Here is a 22,662-nt window from a genome sequence, read left to right as displayed (position 1 = left end):
AAAAAATATCTTCAAATTTTCCATGTTTTATATCCACTAGAAGCCCTTGTTTTCTTCCCTCCACACTACTGTTTCTAAGATCAGTCCCCTTTATTTCAACCTGCTATTTTCAAGGACAGTTCTACAGGGTATCCCCATGCAGGAGTATTTGCATGAACCTCCAAGTAAGGTATTTTTAAAACATCAGGAAAAAGAAGGAGGAATGCAATGACACAAGCACAGCATCACTGTTCCTACAGCAATGCCTCACTTCTTTTTGCTTTTAAGCCTTGATGATATTTAACCTGGCCTTAATCATCTCCTAAACCTAACAACACAAATTTCTGTGTGGTCCACAAACACACAGAGCTTCTTCAAGGTCTTTCAAATCAAAACTTTTGAGAGTGGCCCTGTAGTTTCTGAACAAGAGAATGAGAAGCAGCAGATGTTGACAGGCATTCACACCTTCCAGACTGTTGACTGGAAGATCTTTACTGCAATTCCTGAAATAAGAAATTAACTCTCATAAATACATTGGCAGCTGCCTGAACACTTGTGAACCAAGGGAAATCCAGGAACTGTGAAATGAAATTTTGTACTCCAGTGCAGGTCTTTGAAACTTGGGAAACAGGGGTAGTTTATTCCCTGGGATGTTCCTACACTGGTGTCACATTTGATCTCATGCCCTCTTCACCTCCACCCGACTCAGCCTACCAAAGTATTTCACTACTGGATCCATTGGATCAGGGATCTGGTTTCTCAGTTAAGACTCAAATCATGCCCAGAGTGTGTCTACAAAGATCTGGTTTCCCCTTAGGGAAGAAAGGATCATTTTTCTCTGCAGATCCCAGTCCTCCAGAGGAACTGGGCACAGGTACCATGGCAGGGCTGCTCTGCCACCAACCAGAGCTGTGTGGACAGAGATATTCCTGACTCCTGCCTTCTTCCCACAGCTGCCCTCACACAATAAACACCTGCTCCATCACTGGCCTGTACTTCCTCTGCAGTAAAGGGCTACCCAACACTAAAGACATAACAGACTAATTTAATTTTCACCCGTATTACCCATCCCCCTGGAAAGCCCGAACTTTGTCTCAGTTCCTATGGTACTCCTCACAAAAAACAAATATATTTCATGTCATTACTATTTCTCAATCCATTACTCTGTTAAATTATTCTCTCTGTGCTCCAACTGCAAATGGTTTAAGTGGTTCTACAAAGCTTCACCAAACAATTCTAGTCAAGTATATTCTAGGAAGGTTTTCTGGGTAGAGTACCTGAAACCCCAAAATACTCTGTGGCTGAAAAAAACGTTTAAAGAGATCAAGCTTACGCTAAAAAAATTAAGAAATTATATATTACATATTTTCATTAAAAATAGATCTATGAATAGATTTTATGACCCTTGATAACTTGCCTGTTTCAGCAGCTTCTGCAAATATTTCTGAGTTGTCATGACTTTATAATATTTAATATAATATTTAAACAATTCTTGCCTTTAATTTATTGCATTTGTGAAGCCTTCCCAGCTGTCACAACATGCAGAATTACATTTAATTTTTAAAATAAGTATACCTAGTTTTTTTAAAAAAATAATTTAGGTGAATAAGTTCAAAATTACAATATTGAACAGGCTCAAAAAAAAAAAAATAAAACAACCTAAGGGAAGATCCAAGCAGCCAGGACTGTGTGGAGTTATCAGCCCCCTCTATCCCAGCCGGCAGAAACAAGAAAAAGAATCAAATCCTCCGTTCTCAGCCTCCACACAGTGCATTCTCATTTTGACAGATCCCCTTTAATTCAGACACAGAGCATCCCCACCAAGCTGCCCTGCTCAGCACACAGGGATGGGGCTGTCTGGGAGCTGTTCCTCTGAAGGAATTGTAAACACCTTCCCTGCTCCAGCCCAACTGTTGTACCAGGTCTCCTGTACACAGAGAAAACTGCGCAGGAGCTGCTACAAAGTCCCAGAAGTAAAACAAGCAATAAGTAGCAAAATGTGGGGCAGAAGTGCTCACTGAACTGGGAATGTGATTGTCAATAGCCTGGCATAATCAGCTAAACAGGTGATTTGATCCTCGCTGAGGAAGGTGGAATGTGAGGAGCTGAAAAAAGGGACACAGTGAGAGCTTGTGGAAATTAATTGGGAGCATCTGCTGATACAACACCTGAGGAAGCTTTAAAGTGCCTTGCCTGAAAGTCAAAGCTAGCCTTGTAGTACAGCTGAATAGGAAAGGAAAGGATAAACCACGGAGAGCCTTAAAAGCAGCAGCAAGACACCTACATTTCAGAGAAAGAAAAGGTTAGTGAAGAAACCTCCAAACACAGAGTGACAGGGCAATAAGCCAGAAGGATTAATTTACTAGAGGCAGCAGAATTGGAATGTGGAGGTGGATTTGCAGGAAATGAGGACAAGGAGAAAAAGCTGGAGTTGATTTTAAGGGCTGAGACAAGCAGATTGTCTGTGTGAATCCTGGGTGCCAAGAGGGGGGCAGTGCCACCAGCTTCTTGCTCTGCTGTGTCCACTGAGAGCAGAATTAAAAATGAAATAAAGGCTCAGCTGGGAGCCAGAGCCACAGTGACTTGAGAGCCAAAAAGTCAACACCACCTCTCTTCACATTGTTGCAGTGCATATTGTATTATGGAACAGGAAAAAGCTTCAGGAAGTGAAAGGAAAGTAGTACAATATATCAGAACATCACAGATTTTGGGGTTACTCTAACAGTCATGGAATGGTTTGGGTTGGAAGGGACCTTAAAGATCATTCAGTGACACCCCCTGCCATAGGCATGGACATCTTCCACTGTCCCAAGTTGCTCCAACCCCATCCAGCCTGGCCTTGGACACCGCCAGGGATCCAGGGGAAGCCACAGCTTCCTGGGCACCCTGTGCCAGGGCCTCCCCCACCTCACAGTAAAAAAAATTCCTCCTTCTATCCAGTCCTTGGAATAGCCACAGTGACTTGTGTTTGTATCTGCCAAGCAAGGACATCAACAGTGGCCCCGCTTTGTGCAGAGGATGGCAGATGGGACATTGCAGCTTCCCTTACAGGCAGCCAGGTTCAGAAAATTGGAGAGACTTTAGGAGTTCACTGAAGTAGGAATAGTAACAAACAGAAGTGTCTACACTGATGTCAGCATAAGCTTAATATCTAATATTTCTAAAGACACCCCATCTATGCAGATACTTGGATATGAGCTACACCAAATATGATGGAACCTAAAGACAGAAGAGGTTAGATCCATCCCCAAAGAAAATCATCCATAGCTGAAATCTGACTACTTAGAGGCAGGGCTATTCATTAACCTTCAAAAAATAATCCTACAGTTGAAAGGAAAGGAAGACTGACACTGGAGGAATTTAGTTACCGTGTCTGCATGCCATCATTTCAGCAACATATCACAGAGTAGCTCACGGAAAATAACAATATTTACACAATCACCAAAATGGGGTGTTGGATCTTCATAAATTGTTAGCAAGAATGAGGATTTTTGGAAAACAAATCGGGATGTTTGGAGCCTTTTTCCTGCTTGGCTAAAAATTAAACAAATGCAGCTGCTCAGCGTGAGTGGAATGAGAGAATGGAGATGGCCTTGATGGCATTGGGTAACACAGGTGGTGTTAAACCCTTTTCACAAAATGAAATCTAAACAAGAAAGCTTTTGCCTTCCCGAAAAGGGTCATATTGAAGCAAATAATGGCTCACATAAGAAGGATAAAATATCCCTTGTTTTACACTGCGGGCTTGTAACAATGCCACTGCTCATCCGAGTGATGCTAATTAATCTTGAGCAGACCTATCATCAGTTCCTGAGACTCGCCCCTGGATTAAATGTAAACCAGCCTTGCATAAATTGAATGGCTCCTTTGAATATATAATTGAATTTGCAGAAGTGTGCGCCAGGGGGGTGTTTAAATAAGTGCACAAATATGATAAAAAGAACTTCACGCCATAATATCTAATTCAGTAAGCAAAAATAATGGCAGGGCACATTCCAATTAGTGTTTGATTTATTTATTTTAACAAATCCAATTAGTTGAATGTTTTATAAAGTCATCCAATGTCAAACTCTCAGAGACTCACCAGATAAAACCCACAATACTTCTAAAAGGAGATAAAGAAACACACTGATGTGAGAAGCCTCATTGGTTAGCACGTGGTTCTGAACACAGACAGGAAACAGAGCAGCAGATATAATTTGATCAGGCATTTACAGCAAATCCCAAATTTCCCAAAGTGGGAAAGGGATAGAGACAACGACAACATCAGTCTCATTGACCCACTCTGCCATTCCTCCAAAAAGAAGTAGTTATTTCTCTCATTTACTAAAAAAACCTCAATAAAAACAAGAGTAACCCCCAAACAGCAACAGAATGGGCAAAAACTAAGAAAGCATGAACACTTCTTAGTAAATATCCCTTTTGAAACTTTAATGGGAACTGAGATTTAGTCTACCAAATTTTATCTTAAACCCACAAAATACAAAGCAAGTAAAGGAAGAAACAAATGCTGTTAGGATGAGGCAGTGCTTATGAACTACAAAACTCTACAAATTGCCCCCCACTGTTCCTGATCATTCATTCTCATCCCTTCCAATGACATTCTCACTTGCCAGGACTGGAAAAGATGCATTTGGCTCATTAAAGTAACTCCTAGTGTGGGATTTATTGTACAAAAATCCATTTGTAACTTATTTTTCAGACTGTAGAATTCATATAGCAAATGCCTGAGAAATCTTACTGCATATTCTTCTGGAAGTGGGAGAAACTAAAGAATGAAAATGTACATGTAAAGCTTGTGCTGATGGGATAAATCAAGGAATACTGGAATTTCCTCACTCAGGAAGAGCAGTAAGTCCTTTATGTGCTTTCTAGTCCTTCCAGAAAGATGAAGATAGAAGACATCAGACAAATGCCTGTCAACCTGCTCTTGCAACTGGCCAATTTCAATGAGTACTTTATTATCCTGACCAAATGTTTGTTCTATAGCCACAGATTTTCAAAGAACAGGTTTCTGCAGAGAGAAAAGAGTCATCTTTACTGAGTCAAAGGGCACCTTGTATTCAGGGTGTATTTAAACTCAGACTCTACAAGGGAGACAAAGATGCTCTGACTCCTCAAACTGCAGGAAAAGCTTTGATCATTTTTTATGCCTCATTAGTTAAGAGAGGATCCACACCAGGAGAAACTGGGGAATAGATTCTCCAGTCTGTAAGAAGGAATTAACTGTGAAGTAAAGCATCCATAACTTCTTTTTCTGATGTCAGTTCTTTTAGAACTGGGCTCAGACCTTGTGCAAATTCAGGTGAGTCACTCAACTATTAAACACAAATCCCAGGCTTCTCAGCTGCTGGGCTGCTGGTGCTCACAGAAGTGCTTCTCTCGAGGCATCCAGATGTTTGGGGTTCAGAAAAAAACGTCAGTGATTTCTCTAATGTCTCAAATACATCCCACGTGGTTTGCCTTCTGTTGCAGCAGCAGCCCTCTTGTTAGAGGGTAGAATTGAGCCAAGACACAGACTTCTTGTTTTATCACAGCCTGAAAAGGGTCCTGGTTCATTCCTCTTTACAGCTCAGCCATCCTGACTCCAACCATTCACTGACTCTGGCTGCAGCAAGCTCCTGCTGTGGGTTTCCCTTGCAGCCTCTGAGTGCTGGTTATTTCCTGCTGAGCTCTGACTGCAGGGATTGGTGTGAGACTGTGACTGCAGCTTTTACCCAGCCAGACTGTGACTGCAGGTGTCAGTGTGAAACCTCTGACTGCAGGCTTCTACCCAGCTATACTATGGCTGCAGGTTCCAACAACAGGCTCTTAAAAGCACACTCCAGACTGACTTCACAGTAATGATTCTCTCCCCCTGCCATCCTTCTTCATGATTCCTTCTTCCTCAAGGTTCTTCCTCCTTCATGATTCCCCTCACCAGCTCACCCATTCCCTTTTATCACCTTATCTTTATTGGCTACAGCTGGGACTCATCAGGGCCAAGGCTGTATTGAGTAATTAACACAGCAGTTAATTATCAGGGACAAGGTCACCTGGATTCCCTTCTCCTACAGGTTTCTGCTGCAAGTGTCAGTCCCCATGGCAGAGGAGCGATTCACCCAGCACAGGACAGTTCTGTTTCTTGTCTTGCCATCTCCCTCCTGACACAGTCTTGCTAAAAATACATGTAAACAGAGACAGTTTTATCTATGTTCTGGAAAGTGCCAGTTCTCTAAGATAGCAGTAATAATTGCCTCACCATGATTTGAAGCATTCTTGTTATATTTGACTAAATTTCATTATTTTTTTGTGTGTTCTGTGCCCTGGCAACCCAGATTATAGGGGAAGCATACAGAAAGCTTATCTTTATTTCTAAAAAACAGCAGTATTTAGAATTACAATATATATGTATAGGGTTTGGGGTTTTCTTCCCCTAAATCAATGTAATCCTTGAAAATTCCGAATGCAGTTTAGAAAAGCTTTTCTTGGTTCAAAACTGGAATTGTGATTCCAAGTGCTATCAATCCATTAAGGAAGACACTCAAACTATCAACATATATATTTTCTAAGTCTTTTTGCCATTACACACCCTGTCACCTTTGCTGTCTCTGCAGGTTCAGTGTTACATGTCCATTCCCACATGTTTTAAAGCAGCTCAGAGCACATTTTCCATGCACACACATCCCCCATGCAGGGATAAAATCAGTAGTTGGATGCTCCTTGCATAGGAAACTTGCTACAATCAAAATATTGCATTCCCCAAGTAAGGGATCACGCTGGTGTCCATGAGGAACATCACCAGCAACAGACAGGTGAAGCTTTGTCAGGTAAGACACCTCAAGTGCCCTCCCAGTAATAACAAGTTTTCCACCTAGCACCTCCCTGCAGGAATTGTTGTTCCTAAATGTGCAGCAGAGCCAGACAGAGTTTATCAGTTCTGCTCCTAATCCCACAGAGCAGAGCAAGCATCGTGGATCCTGACATGCATGGAAGGAGTGTTTAAGCTCCATTCCCTGAACCTGTCCGTTTAAGCTGAGTTCTCTTCCTTAAATCCATCATTACAGGTTTCCTGTTGCTGAATTTTCCCTCCGTGTCTCATCACTGAGGCCCAGACCAGCTCCAACACTCATTACTAATCCTGTACTTCATAATCCACCACGGATCAGTGAAATCACTTTGAAGTGTCCCAGGACTAAAACTAACACTAAATGTCATTTGTTTCAATTTTTATGTCCAAATCAAGGATGACTCATCTAACTTGCCTTGCAAGAATGTACGTCCTTTATTTAATACCAGGAATACATTTCTGCTACTGACAGCGGAGCTGTCACTATTTCAATAGCTCAATATTAACATTTTATTGCTTTAAGCATAAGTTAATATTAGAGATCTGTACATACCTCTAATCTGATTGAATTATTTTTTTTTCAAGCTACTAATAAAGTCGGTTAATACCCTGCACCTTTTCAAAGAACCCTGACTTTTCAAGTTCAGTTAGTTCCACTCTGCTGCAGCACACCAAGATTTATGCTAAGAATTTTCTGGCTTGCCTGTCCCAAGGAAATGAAACTTGTAAAATTAACACAGGTTATCAAACCCATAAAAGATTATTAAACAGACATTCCCCACCAACTTTTCTCAAGATTCTAACTAATAATCTTTCAATCTATAAATTTAATGGCTTCCCACCATTGAAGCAGATTCCTGCTTCAGTCACGGTATGAGAAAATGAAGATTGCTTTCTAAAAACACAGATTTGTGGCACACGCTGCTGTAATTGTAGACTAAATATATTTTTAAAAAGCCTTCCTTTGTTTCAATTAATTTCTTAAGTCACAGGACTTTTTTTTCTCCTAAAATAATCTTCTTTTGTATTCCAAAAATTCACCTTGAATTGTTAAGAATGCTAGCCATGATTGTTGAAGATGTGCTTAGTTATATTTGTCAGTAAAAGCTATTTGTGGGTGTTCATTGTTTCTTAAGAAAAAAAGGGAACATTGCTTTTCTTTTCTCCCAGTGTCTGAAAATTTTTAGGGCTAATTATTCAGTGGATCTTAACAGGCTTGTCCAAGATTGTATTTATAGTGCACTTCCACTAAATTCTACCTCAGCTGCTACACTGGAGTGTTGATCAGTCAGAGTTCTCTATTGACTTGCTTCATTTCAGCATTTTATCTGTCACACAGATACCTGTTCAAGCTGCACACTTCAATCACATCCTTATTTTACTTTACAACCTGTCTGGAAGTAGCTGTTTCTCACTTATTTTATATTCCATTAGCAAACCTCTCTTTCTCAATAAGCTTTTATACAAACTTCAAATTAATGAGTTTGAACTTTAAGCACTAAGCAGCCGTTGACTGACTCACATTATCTTTGGTGATGAATAAAATATTGTCTCAACAGACACCATTTCAGGAATTCCAACAGCAACTACAAAACTTCCAGTCTTTCTCCTTTCTCTGTTCTGCTGCTCAGGCTCCTGTTTTGGAGGAAGATCTCATTCCAACAGAGATGTTTCATTGGAAGTTCATGGTCAGAAAACACCAAGATTAGCTTAAAAAAGGGTAGGAAGTCTGGTTTCTTGCCACACTATCAAAAACAGAATAAAATTAAACACAATCTGGCTGCAATCAAATATAAGTAGAACAGACATATCCTTTTCAGACAGGAATTTAAGTTTTTATTGGACTGGCATTTTTATAATCATTCCATTAACTTCCCAAATGAGGCCAAGGGAAGTAAATTACCTCAGTGGTGAACTTCCAAAATGCATCTTACTTTTGCACTCACAGAAAACTACCAACAGTTTTCATGAGGGCAAAAATGTCCATGTGCACACACACACACATCCCCTCTGTATTCTAAACAGTTCCAAAAAGAACTATCAGTAATTTAAATGTTTTTCTGGAAAAGATTCTAACCAAGTGGGCTGGTTCTTGATGAACAATACTTATATTTTGTTTAAATTGCTCCTGAACACGTGCAATCAAAGATCCAGCACTGTGCAGGACTCCAAAAACTCCTTGATATTTGAGCTAACATGTTTGACAAGTATTAGCTCAATTCCACCCTGGTTAAATATCAGATTTAGATAAAAGGATAGTTATCATCTGTTATTGAGTATCCGCAAATAAATTCTAATTGGCTGATAATACAATGGTAATAACTTGCAATGAGTCTTGCCACTGGTATATCATGCTAAATTTAATAACTTCGTTATTGGAATCTACTCCCAGAGAATGGCTGTATAAATAACTTTTATTGAGTTCTAACAATTCCTACAGCTCCAACCTTATACACATCTCAGATCAAGGTTATCTCTTGCAAATGCCCTTTCACTTGTTGCTAACAGTTACTGTTTCAAATTACAGTTAAAGTGCAATGTCAAGGATATTTAAAGACATGTATTTTCAATTGTTTTCAGTCAAACCATGATCTTCATTCAATGTGTCAGGAGCCAGTCAGCCCCAGAAGTGACAGTGGCTCTGCAGCTGCTGTGCTTCCAGGTGCCCTGGAGTCAGACTGGGAACAGGAGGGCAAATCCCGGACTCTTGAGAGCTCTGGTAAAGTTCCATCAGTTGAGGCACTGGCAGTCAGCTACAGATTTGAATTTTAGTAATTCGTTACCTGACTTATAACTGTTTTTTCAGTTTATTTATTCTGCCACTGCATTTTTATACATATTTTCTGCCCTGATGTACCAGTGCCCTGCAATACCAGGATGCTGATCAGAATCCCAGTGCAGTGGGGCAAACACCAAGCCCTGGGAGCCCCACTGTCCTCTGCAGCACACTGGAAGCAGTGTGAGAAAAAAAAAAAAAAAAGTTTGCTTGCTTTTATCCTTCAGCCTCCTCTGTGTAAATTCATTGCCCAAAGAGGAAAACACAGAGTAAATACGTGCCAGGAATAAACAGGTCTCTGCCTGAAAGCACTTGTGAGTTCTTGAAAATATACAGAGCTCCTCTCCTGTTTAACCAAATTTCCTACTACTACATAAGCATATGTGCAAAGTGCCTCTCTAATTACAGCCATGAATCTTCCTCTCACAGCCCCTGACCCAGAATGTGCATTTAGCAGAGCTGCAGCATTCCAAACTCTATATTAATGAGGGACAGCATGGCAATGAGGAGAAAATCCAGAGTAATTTCAGCGTGAGTGTAATTATCTCTGCAGACAGCTCAGATTTTGTTGCAAGGCCATCACAGCCCCTCTCATCCCCCTGGGAGTTACCCTGTCACATCCCTGGCCACCTGCAGCCAGTGACAAGTCACAGGTGGGTTCAAACCTGGCCCATCAGCCACGTGCTGCTGAAGGAGCCCCCAGGAGCCACTCCAGCCTCCATCCACTGATGGGGGGGAAATTATTTATTAATAATAACAGGATGTGAACAGCTCAGTATCTGCTGAGGTTCTTGATTTCAGAGGAATTCCAAACCTTAAAATGGACCAAATGTCAACATCTTATTTTCACACTGCCCTCCACTTTGGAACAGTTTCAGGCAGTACTATCCCTGTTAGACAAAACCAGGTGGGTAATGAGCATTGAGAAAAATATTCCTATTCCATCATCTAAGGCCTTATTCTTGTCTTTGCTATAGATAACCTCCAGTTTTAGGCTGAAACTTAGAATAACACATTTCCAAGGGAAAATATTTTTCAAGACAGATTTTCTGAACTCCACAGCTCTTATTCCTTTTAAGAAGCATCAAGCCTGAACTCTGCCGGGAAGCATTAAATCCTTAAAACATTTCTTTTTAAGACTTGAAAGGCACAAGGTGAAAGAATCCAAAAGCAATCACTTCTCAGCATACTGAATGACCAGCTTGGAATAAGAAGCCCTTTTCTGTCACATGAACCATGGTTTCAGCCAGCTTTTAATCCTTGGTCCATTGAGGCAAGTGAACCCAGTGCTCCGAGGTTTTTATCCCAACCTCAGCAGCCCTCGGTGTTGCAGGAGGGATGGAGGTGCAGCAGAGATGGCCCAGCAAAGGGCAGATTCTAAACATCTAAATTTGAAATACTGTTTCGCTGACAGTACTCATCAATATTTCCTTCCAGGAATCTTGGGGGATTTTGTAAAATCTGTGTAAAACCCCACACTTTGGGTAGTACTGAACACAAACATTACTGCTGTTCTTACATGGAAATAATCGAAGTTCATAAGTGCAATTCAGATGCACAAAAAGCTCATTTACTGGATATTTACATCTGGAAATAAGGTCTTAGCAGCAATTTAAGAAGATAATTGTCTTTGCTTTAAAGACTTCTCTTTACACTTGAAATTGAATGATGCCATCTCCAGAAATGAGAGTATGTGCATACTCTGTGCATGATATTGCTTTATCCACATCCTCACCAAGCCCTGTAAAGCACCTTTCCACTTGATTTCAGTAGATGAAAGGGTATTTGTGAGTATAGCTGCATACAGTATTTAACAGCCCAGGAAACTCCATTAAAATGTAATGCATTCCCAGAGCCCCAGGTGAAAGTGCAGCTACTCAGAAGCAATGATTTTTAATAAGTGTCCTCCTCAGGATTTCAGCTCTGCAGCTTAACAAAGTATAAAATTTCTAATAAATTCATTGTCCATTTTCAGACAAGTCATTTAAATTTTAAGATGGCTGTGTGAAAATCTGATTTATTAAATATATGATTCTTCAAAAGATTATGATCATGACATTAAGTCATTCAGAAATTAGATTCAGTTTCTGATCAATGGAATTGGTATTAAATATACTTATCCAATTATAACCAAAGTGCAATTATACTGATACTTGAGCTAACTGCACATTAGACATTGCAGCCAAAAATGTGAGAGAGATGGAGTGAAAAGAATGTTTGAAAGCACATTTTTAAAATAAAAGAGGAGAGATTCAGATTAGAATTTAAGAGGAAGTCCTTTACTCAGATGGCCAGAGGCCCTGGCACAGGGTGCCCAGAGAGGCTGTGGCTGCCCCTGGATCCCTGGCAGTGTCCCAGGCCAGGCTGGACAGGGCTGGGAGCAGCCTGGGACAGTGGAAGGTGTCCCTGCTCTCCCTCTTTAAGGTCTCTTCCAATCCAAACCATTTCACGGTCCTATGACTTTCTTTGGTTTTTTTCCTATGACCTCTCTGTTGATCTTTATTTAGTGTGCTAAGGCTTATACCTAAAAGGCTAAAGTAAAATAAAAACAATAATAATATAAACTAACCAAGTATCTCCTTTTTTTATCCATGCACTTTGTAGCCCATTGCAAAAATTATGGCATCAAACCACCTTTTTATACCCCAGAGTCTTTTAACAATCCTTTCACTTGTGACTGACAAGGGGAAAGACAACAGGGAACTCCACACAGTCAGCTTAAAAGCAGCAGGACAGCTGGAGAAGGTCAGACACCTGCCAGGGTTAGGGTTAGGGGTTAGGGTTCAGGGTAGGGAGTGTCTCCAAATAACCTGCCAGAGGTTCCTTGGAGACACTCATGAACAGGGTAAATACACACTGCATCTTCCTCAAAACACACTCCCAGCCTCAAACACCTTCCCACCTCCCAGAGGGTGCTGGCAGTGCCCAGGCTCCCCAGGGAATGGGCACGGCCCCGAGGCTGCCAGAGCTCCAGGAGTGTTTGGACAGCGCTGCCAGGGGTGCCCAGGGTGGGGTTGTTGGGGGTCTGTGCAGGGCCAGGGGCTGGGCTGGGTCATCCCTGTGGGTTCCTCCCAGCTCAGGATATTTGTGATTCCATGGACAAGCTTCACTGATACTCATTCAGAATCTCTGTGCACTTCTGTAATCTGGAAACTCCCAGGATAACTCATAGACTTTTGCCATGCCCTGACATCTCGCTGTCAGCTGGAAGCAGAGGGGACAGGGGTGGTTTTGCCCTCACACCAGGCACAGGACAGTGACACTGCAGAGAGAGCATCTGCCGTCTGCTGTAGGAACACCCCAGGGATGAGACAGGGACTGCAGGATATTGTTTTTCCATGGAAATGACTGTGCCTGGCAGGCTGTACCCAGGAGGCACAACTGCTTTCCATCACATTCTGCACTTCATACAAGACAGACTTCTCACCAGACTATGAATATCAGCTTTGGTTTGTTTGTTTGGGGTTTTTTTAAAATTCTAAAGCACTGTCTCACAGGGAGGAAATAATTGTGATACTTGACTATACTGCAGCCTTTCTGGCAGTTTAAGACTATTTTAAGATTAGATAATTAGGATAAACTTGATGATGAAGTCCCAGCTGGAATAAAGATGTTGTTTATCTGAAAACACTCATCTGTGGCAAAACCTAATAGAATTTCCCAGAACAGAGACTACAATTAATATGGATTTCAAAAAAAATCCAAAAACATTATTTAACTAGCAGATATAATTTTATTAGCAAAAAGACTAAAAACAATCCAAGGGAGGGGACTTGGTTTCAGATAGAAAGATTATGCCAGAGTTGTGTACGTCAGGTTTTGGTTTAATATTCTCTTTCCTCAGAGGTGGAGATGATACAACCTCAGACCATCAGCATCCAGCTGCAGGACGAGTGTGAACAGACACTTTCTGAACACACTTGACCTGAATCCCAGTCACAGCAGCAACTTTTCAAACAGTCACACGGGTGACCCTGCTCCACACACAAGCACCAGAGCTCAGAGCCACCTGTGCTGAGATTGCTCACCTATCCAGGGCTAACTGCCACAACACTTCTGTGAATGTGAAAACATGGAATTCGATGGCTGAACTCCGAGCTGAAAAGAAAGAAATGAAAACTTGAGCTATTAAAAAGGGACCTCCTTCCCCAGCACTGACAACAGCCCCTGGGAACACTGGACTCGTGGTGACAGCACAGGCTGGGTGCCTCCAGTCAAAATTACAACAGTTATTAGCAGATCCTCAGCTAAATTATCTGATTTTATTTTTCTAACATACACTGAAGGATAGGGGCAATAATGAGGTGTCCTCAAGAGAAAAATGACCAATGACACAGAATATTATTTTCTTGCCCGTGTCACCAAAGCTTTCTTGGGACGTCTGGAAGGCCCGTGGTGAGGACAGAAGTGAAATACTGTTTATTACTATTTAGGAAAAGAAAATACTTTCATTCTGAAGGAGTTTGGACACCAATCTTGTGCACCAGCAGTCTGTGAAATCATAGTTTTGCTGTAGCAAAAGTTTGATTGTTGTTGAGTGAGGTTCCCACACTGAAGAAATCTCACCCAAATCACACAGTCTGAGGATGGTGCTAAGGCAGGATCCAACCACTGCCTCCTGCTCCTGCACATCTGTTTCTCATTCTTTGGAACCAGGAGTCCTGTGATGACATTGCTGGATCCTCACAGCCAGTGAAAGCCTACTGTTATAAAAGACTATTATAAAGTTGGCTTTTCGCAAGATGTGTGCTATACAATTAATAACTTCGTGGTAAGAATATAAGGTTTTATTTCTGCTGTTAGTAAAGAAAATTAGGCATAGTGGTAGTAGTTAATATAGTACTTGCTTAAACTGTCTGTTTGGCTGGAATAACATCCAGTGAACATGTAAAGAAGACTCTGCTATTGATACACCAACTATCAGCATCTCCCATCTGAAGAAAGCACGGACCAAGGCCCAATCTGGAGGTGATGATGAAGACACAACCAGAAAATACACATACTCTAAAAAGGCAAACCCAAGGAGGGGCCATGCAAAACAATCCCTAGAATATGGAAGCTAGTTTATGGAAAAATATGAATATTCAACGGACTGATACAACAGAAAGGGTATTTAAAGAAAGCCTATGAAATAGCAATTTGTGGACTTGGCTAAATACCAAGTCACCCGGCCGACCGTACTTTGCTTTTTTCCTTATCTCCTAATTGTCTTATCTTTTATTAAAACCTATTTCTTAAAATCTACCAAAAAGTGAATCTCGTTTTTCACACTACTCAACTCATTCTTTTTCCAGCCTGGAGGGGCTGAGGCATTCCATGCTTCCCTTCACTGCACCTCCCAGGCTCTGTTTGGCTGGATTAAGGAAGCTACACACTCCAGTCTCCCCATGGCAAAAATTCTCAATTATGCCAACTGTCCTTTTATTGCCCTTCTTTACATCTGTGATGTGCTGAATTCATCTCTCCTCTGAAGGAATTCCTGTGCCGTCCAGATGGAATCCCCCTGCAGAATAATCCAGATAAAATAATTTTGGATCTGTATAACACATTCCTGTTTTGCCATCCTGCCCTACAGAAAGACATTCTCTTTGCAGAAGCACATCTCAGACTCATCTCAGTCTCCTGGTTTTAATGCTCCAACAGCTCCTTGTCACTTCCAACTGATTTCAAATCTTAAATGAAAAAAATAATTAGTCTTGAGATGCATGACCTTGCATTCTGTAATGCCAAATTACATCCCATTTTCTTTATTTCATCATATTTCAAAATCCTAATTCCTCCTGTCTGATGATTTTATCCTCTTCCAGCTGTGTGTGAGAGGCCACCTGTAACAGCACATTCCCTTTTTTTTATGTTCAGATCAGCAGTGAAATAAACTAAAATTTCAAGAATTATCATTTCACTTCAGTTAGGATTCCTCCAGTCATGTCCAGTGGAAAGGTATAAAAAAAGCTTACAGTGCCCAGGGTAGTCCTGGACTCAGACATTGAACTCATGTGTCTACAGCAGTGTTATTAAACTTGAGTTACATTTACTACACTATGTTCTCCAAACTAGTCCAGAATCCTGGAATGCTTTGGGTTGGAAGTGACCTTAAAGCTCATCCAGTTCCAACACCCTGCCATGGGCAGGGACACCTGCCACTAGCCCAGGATGCTCATCCCTGGGCACTGCATTTGAGGCACACAAATAATCTTTTGGTGTCACCCAGGTAAACAATGCATCCATGTTCCAATTCCCTTGTAAAATCTGTCTTTTAGAATCTATGTTATTATTTCCAAAAACCTACAGTTTAAATTCAACGTCTCCAGCTTTAGCAATCAACATTAAATGATTCAGCAGCAAATAAAAGAATTTATACCTTGTTGGACCAATCCTCCATGATTCAATTCCACACTTTACAGTACTGAAAGTGTCGATTATGTGATTTAATATCTTAGATAAAGTCAGTGCACTAACATGCTGGTACTAATTAAACAGTTCAATTCTAAAATAGAACCTGACTTTCAGTCCTGGCAAACTGTCAGTGTTTCACAGGTAAGAAGGTGACAATGAGAAACACAGAAACAAGCAGAGTTCCTCTAAAAGTCTTCAATTAACAAGCTCCACTTGACATGCCCAAACTTGCAGTTAATGTCTTGATATGGAGCATAAATAATCCAGAATTAGTAACTCTTAAGTACCTTTAGTAGTTACTACGAAGTCACATTTTTACCTCACTGAATTAGGCGAGAATTCTAAAATCTTGCTGATGCCCACACTGAGCAGGAATCTAGTTCTTACCCTGACTTTGCAAGTTTAATTTTTATATACATGTAACAAATATATTCACATACAGACCCAGAGAAAGGTCCGATTCTCTTCCTGCTAACTTCCACATTCAAGGAGCTGATCTCCATTGAACCTGGTCCCAACACTTACTTTCTTTCATAGTGTAAAAACCTGTGTACAAACATGAGGGCAAGAGGTAACTCACTGAGGACAGCAGCTGAGAATGCTTGGTCAGGAAACAAACCCTGGAAACTTGGTTTAGAATTAGCTCTGTCTTTTGTTGTATAGAAAAATGAGGTGGTGCTATACAGTCTTTGGGATATGACAAAAAAAGCTGTCAAAGCACAGAAACATAACTCAAGTCTTTTTTAAGGTGATTTTGATGAATTCCAGTAGACCAGACTATCATAAAGCTTATTACTAATTGAAGAGGGATGTGGCAATCATGAGTATAAATAATGCACCATGACGGTTTCCCTCTACTGGTGCACAGTGCATTTATATTGGAGTGGAAGAGATGTCACCCACAGCAACAAACTTAAAATTTCCTCTGAGAGTGCACAAAGAAGGAAAACAAACCAAATCAAACCAAAACAACAAACAAAAATGAAAAACCAAAACCAGCCAAACAAAAAATCCACAACAGCAACAAACACCAACCCCACGTCAACCTGTAGCACCTTCAGTCATTCTCAAAAAGAAGAGAGTTGAACACATGAAAATCACAGGAACACAAGATGGTTTGGAAAGGACCTTAAAGCCCATCCAGCCTCACCTCTGCCACGGGCAGGGACACCACCCACTGTCCCAGGCTGCTCCAACCCCATCCAACCTGGCTTTGGGCACTGCCAGGGATCCAGGGGCAGCCACAACTGCTCTGTACAGATAAATTCCCTGCCTACTAGGGAATTTAGTTTATTTAAAGGATTGTTTGATTTTTCAGTTAGCTCAGCAGATTTCTAGACTCCTGCGAAGGTCACATAATTCTGTCCATTAACCCATGATTTTCTACAGCAGCCTAAAAAAAGCCTTTACTTGGTTCCTGGGAGCTTTGTGGACTTCATGTGCTCCAACAGGAAAAGGTTCCTGGGAAATACAGGAAGCAGTTTACTGAGTGATCCATTTTCTACATTTTTTAATTATTATTAAGTTTTTAAACTATGTTCCCTTTCTATATGACTTTTAAAAACCATGATCTGCCTGAAACTCCATACACCAAGCATATAAAGAGACTTCATTAAATTATAATATTCTTATTTTAATCTTTAAATTATTGAAATTGCTGCCACTCAGTACGAGCATTTTGAGGCAATTATGAAGTGTTTTCTAAGAGTTTTAAATCTTTTTGGCTAAGATATCAATCACAGGCCTTTTCCAAAAATGTCCTCTGGAATGGATATTCATCCTTTTTCCTTATGCTGGAGATGAAAACTATATACCCAGCTGAATATGCAACTTTCCATTACTTGTATTATCATAGCACCCCAGAGAGCTGAACGAGGGCCAGGATGTGATCAAATGCAGGTTATTGAGCTAAAGCCCTTCACTTCTGTGGAATCTCTATTACATCCATAGTCTAAAGTCCACAGTAATGGGTTCCCTGGATGGATGAGATGCTGGCAGTGTGCTGGGAGAGCAGGAGGCTGGGATTAATGCAAGGAGTCCAAGATTTGCTGATTTACTGATTTATCTGAAACTCTGCTTTCCTGTGTCTGAGCAAAGGGCCACTGCCAGCAAAAACTGGGAGAAGGGGGCTCTTGGGAGGGGGAACTTGAAAGGATTATAAACCATCTTACTTTTGCTATAATTTTTTTCCTAAAACACAGTTTAGAAGCTGCACTGGCCAATAACAATGCCCACGGCATTTGAATATGACTTTGCTTTCCTTTCTAGGTTACACCCCAGTTCTGGAGACAGGAAAAGAGACCTCTGGGAATCAGACATGGTGTACAAATGCCAGAGCACCTCTTTGCTGCTGTTCCATCCAAATATACCATATTTAGGCTGGTAGGAATCATTCAGGGGCTAATCTATATCCTGCTTTTAACAGCCCAGTACCCTAATTCCCCATTTGAGAACTCCCCAGGTTTACACCCACTGCTTCCATGGCAAGTAAAGAAACCCTTGCCTTTAATTCACCCAATTCTGACTTGCCTCTTACTCACCAGCAAGCCAGTCTCATTCAGGAAGGTGTCACAGGCTTTTAAATTCAAGGCTCCAGCTGCTTGCTTTAATTCCTTCTGACTTGACTCTTTCATGAGTCAAGACACTGACAACTACAGATTAAGAAAAGTAAAGACAAATTCAAGTCTGAAGATTTGTCCACCTCCTGTCCTCACACAGACCACACAGTCTTTACCTAACTCAGCTCATCAGCTGTTTCCATCACTCCTCAAAATTATCACATTGTTGTTGTCACCCAAAGATCACACCTGCTCTGCCTGAAAGATCCCAAAGCCGTCACAAAAACTGGACTGAAAGTCTGAACCACCATCAGCTTCACTTTGCTACCCTTAAAAAGAGGCAGGGTACAGGAAGGAAGGTTTTTTCTTCCTGAGCAGCTCCTGAGAAACCACAAATAGCAGATACCTAACTTCTTCTGAGATCCCAGATCTTCAAAATAAAATTCAAACCTCATTTTCAAACCTCATTTTCAATCAAAAAACTACTTTTTAAGGAAAGAATTGCTGTATCTTTTTTTCCTCCCTGAGGTACAAAACACTACATTAACATAAATCAAATTCTCTGGGGTCCTGTTTCATTAATTTACTTTTATTTCAGACAGGGTATTTTGCAGCAAGAAGGAAAGCATGGATTTCCACCTGTAAGCATTTTTGCAGAGACCAAAGCTTCCTGGAAGTTAATCAGAGAATCATGAAATGGTTTGAGTTGGAAGGGACCTCAAAAATCACCTTGTTCCACCCCCTGCCCTGGGCAGGGACACCTTCCACTGTCCCAGGCTACTCAAAGCCCTGTCCAGCCTGGCCTTGGGCACTGCCAGGGGCAGCCACAGCTTCTCTGGGCACCCTGTGCCAGGGCTCCCCACCCTCACAGGGAAGGATTTTCTTCTAATATCTAATTTAAAACTACTGCTTTCAGTTTGAGGTCATTCCCCTTGTCCTGTCAGTCCATTCCTTGTCCCAGGTCCCTCTCCATCTCTCTTGGAGCCCCTCAGGGACTGGAAGGGCTCTGAGGCTCCATGGAGGCTTTTCTTGTTGAGGCTGAAAAACCCAGCTCTCAGCCTGCCTTTTTGGGATGTGTTTCAGCCCTGTCATCAGTGTGGGGGCTGCTCTGGGCTCTGGCCAGCAGGTCCATGTCCTCCCTACACTGGTGTCCCAGGGGACTTTGTGATGCCTGTATCCCCACTCTGTTCTGTGTGTGCTGTGAGTTCTGTGCCTTCAAGACTGGTTTTGAGAGTGAAGCAGAGAAAGAAGAAGCAGAAAGTTTGAATTGAAAAGCAGCCTTCACTCCTCTGCACTCCTTCTCTCTGGACAGTGTTTGGCTGAGGCACGGACAGCAGTGGGACAGAAATTCTTTTGCTTTTAGTTAGTTTAGCTAGCTGAGGCAGAGAAGCTTCCTGGACTTGTGGGGGTTTTTTTCCCCCCCTTTTTTACTGTTTAAAGCTGCTCTGGACTGAAACCCCAGAGGAGGACTGAGGGCTCTGACCTGCCCCCACCAGGGCTGGACCTCAGCATTTTTTCAGCACTGGAGGAGCTGATCAGAGACCCAGAGAGCTGAGCTACAGCCCACAGCAAGGATTTCTCAATTTGCCTCTCACTTTGGAATAATGGAAGGTTTTATTGTTTCATGTTATTCATTCTTTATGCTTGTGGGCACTTTGTTTGTTAAATAAATAGGTTTTCCCACTTTTCTCCAAGGAAGTTATTTTTCCTGGACTGGCTGGGGGAGGGGCTGTTTTGGTTTGCTTTCCAGAAGAACTCCATTTGGGGGTTTCCTCCTAAATTTGCCCTGAGCCAGGACAGCTGGGGACCCAAGTGTCCCTCCCCTGGCTGTGCCACAGGTCCCTGTGCCCTATGTTGTGCAAAGCACCAGCTCTTCCCACCCTCTCGGGGCTCCCAGCACAGCCCAACCCATCCTGAATGGGTCCCAGCAGCTCCTGTGGCTCCCCACACACAAAGCCCTGCTTTGGGGACCCACCCTGCCCACTGGGCACAGGGACAGCACCAGCAGCTCATTCCCCATCCCAGGCTGCAATCCCCAGGCACCTCACAACACCTTCACACTCACCAGTGGGCAAACTTGACACCCCTTGTAGGAATGGGGTAAAAAGCTGGGCTGTCAATTCTTCTAAGTGCAGCTAATACCGATCTGTAAGTTCCCGTATGAAGCTGTTTTGGGAATGAGAAATTCCTTTAACATAACAGTCTATTCTGAGGGTGAAAAATAAGTGCACCTGTGAGAGAACAAGGATTTGTCCCATGAGAATCAGTAAAGAAAATATGGGAACAATCCAAGAATTAATAGATTTGATGGACAAGTGAAATACCTTTTACCAACCAATAAAACAATTAACAAGAAAGCTATTAACCAATTTGAAGTTGCCCTCGAGGTTTGTCAGAACTGTGTAAAAGACGGCGTGCTGCCATAATAAAGAGCCTTCTGAAGATTCTACTGCGTCACTCTGTGTGTTGTGTCCTCCCTAACAACAATCCGTGACCATAAAGCCTTCACCTACAATTTAGGTTTAAAATTCCCTGAAAGCCAAACAAGGTTGGAAACACTTTGAAAATGGGGGGTTGTGGGATAGACACATCAACAAACAATTCAAATGCATCCTGATGTGACTGCATTAAAATAATGGATACGATCTATCAATTAGCAGGTCAGGCATTTCCCATTCATTGGAAAAGAAAGCTAAATAGAAGAATAATCATATTATTCTTCCACAAAAAGCAGTATTTCTGAAAAAGACAATGTTTTCTTGGTCAGTACTTACCATCACTTTAGATTATGTGAGCAAGTCTTTAAGTGTTACTTTATAGACCTTTTAATAGAATTTTCTAGCATTAAGGATAATGCTGCATTACTTTTAGTAAGTGCTTTTCACTTAGCTGTGAGAAACTTAAATATTGAGAGACTTTCAATTTGGGTTTGTTTGCAGACCTCTCTAACATTACACACAGGAAGAGATAGCCAGGCAAGTAAATGAAAGTAGGAGCAGCACATACACCTGCAGAGACAAGAGTCTGAAGACCTCACTTGACAGCTGCTCAGTGTATTAGGAAAATGTGGTGCAGCTCCAGCAGTGGCCTCTGATAATGGATTTTCTGAAGAACAACACTGATACTACTTTAAAAACTCTGAGTTGAATTAATGCTGCTGGAAAAGATTCTCTTCCTCTGCTCACAACTGCATTGTCTCTCCTTTCCCTCCTTGCTGTACTAAACTGACCACGAGCTGTGTGACCTCCCCTCCTTTGTCACCAGTAGCTCTGGGTTTCATCTCTCAGACTCTTTCATGTTTTCTTCTGGCAGCAGCAGCACAGAGTTCAAATCAAGATGTAAGAACAGAAAGCAATGTTTGTGCTTTCCCTCTCATTTTCACTGTTAACTGATAATCCTAGGTGGGGAAAAAAAAAAAAAAAAAAAGAAAAAAAAAAGGACTGCTTAAATTTAATTAATGGAGCTGAAAATTTCAGTTAAGAAGTCAACTACAGAATCTCAAAGATTAGATTGAAATAAGTGTGCAGCTCATGACCTTGCCACTGCTGTAAATGAGCAAATGTTCTCACTGTACTAACGCCTGAGCGAAAGCAAAGGTTTAATTGCATTTTTTCTGTGGTACAAGTGGACATATTAAAACTAAGCATGGGTAGAGAGAGGAGGTAATTTGATAAATCTTCCAGGGCTGCAGAAAGGACAGCTGGTACTTAAAAAGCAAAATACTACAGTGTGAGCTTTCCCTCTCCCTCCCTTCCAAGTTTCTCTTATCAAAGCACCCCAGAGCTCTTCCAAGCTTTATCACCCTTTCCACTGACACTGCTGATCCATACAAATGTTCATGAGGGCTGTTCACAGATCCAAAACCTAACGTGAAGCTTTTTTTGTGTGTAGATCCTTTCCCTTCTTCTTCCAACAGTAAAACCCTTGACCTTCCCAAGAAATTACAAAAATTGGGGGGGGGGAAGGGGTTGAATCAAAACAAAATAAACCAAACAACAGCAATTTTTTCGTGACTGTGTAAGAAAATGTCCCCTGGTTCCAATTACTGTCATGCAGCAGAGCTGATGAGATGTTGAGACTTGAACCTGTCGTGGCATTGCACGAGAGCCCCGGCAAGTCCCCGG

The 22,662-nt window shown here is 41.6% G+C and overlaps 1 protein-coding gene across 1 annotated transcript in view; it reads right to left on the bottom strand.

Moving 5' to 3' along the window:
* The window catches only part of PTPRT (protein tyrosine phosphatase receptor type T), a 452,620-nt gene that overhangs the window by 332,892 nt on the left and 97,066 nt on the right, over nucleotides 1–22,662 (bottom strand).

Source organism: Sylvia atricapilla, chromosome 16 (assembly GCF_009819655.1).
Source record: "Sylvia atricapilla isolate bSylAtr1 chromosome 16, bSylAtr1.pri, whole genome shotgun sequence".
Lineage (NCBI taxonomy): Eukaryota > Metazoa > Chordata > Aves > Passeriformes > Sylviidae > Sylvia > Sylvia atricapilla.
Note: the sequence above shows the minus strand (reverse complement) of the source record. Positions and strands in the feature narration are given on the sequence as shown.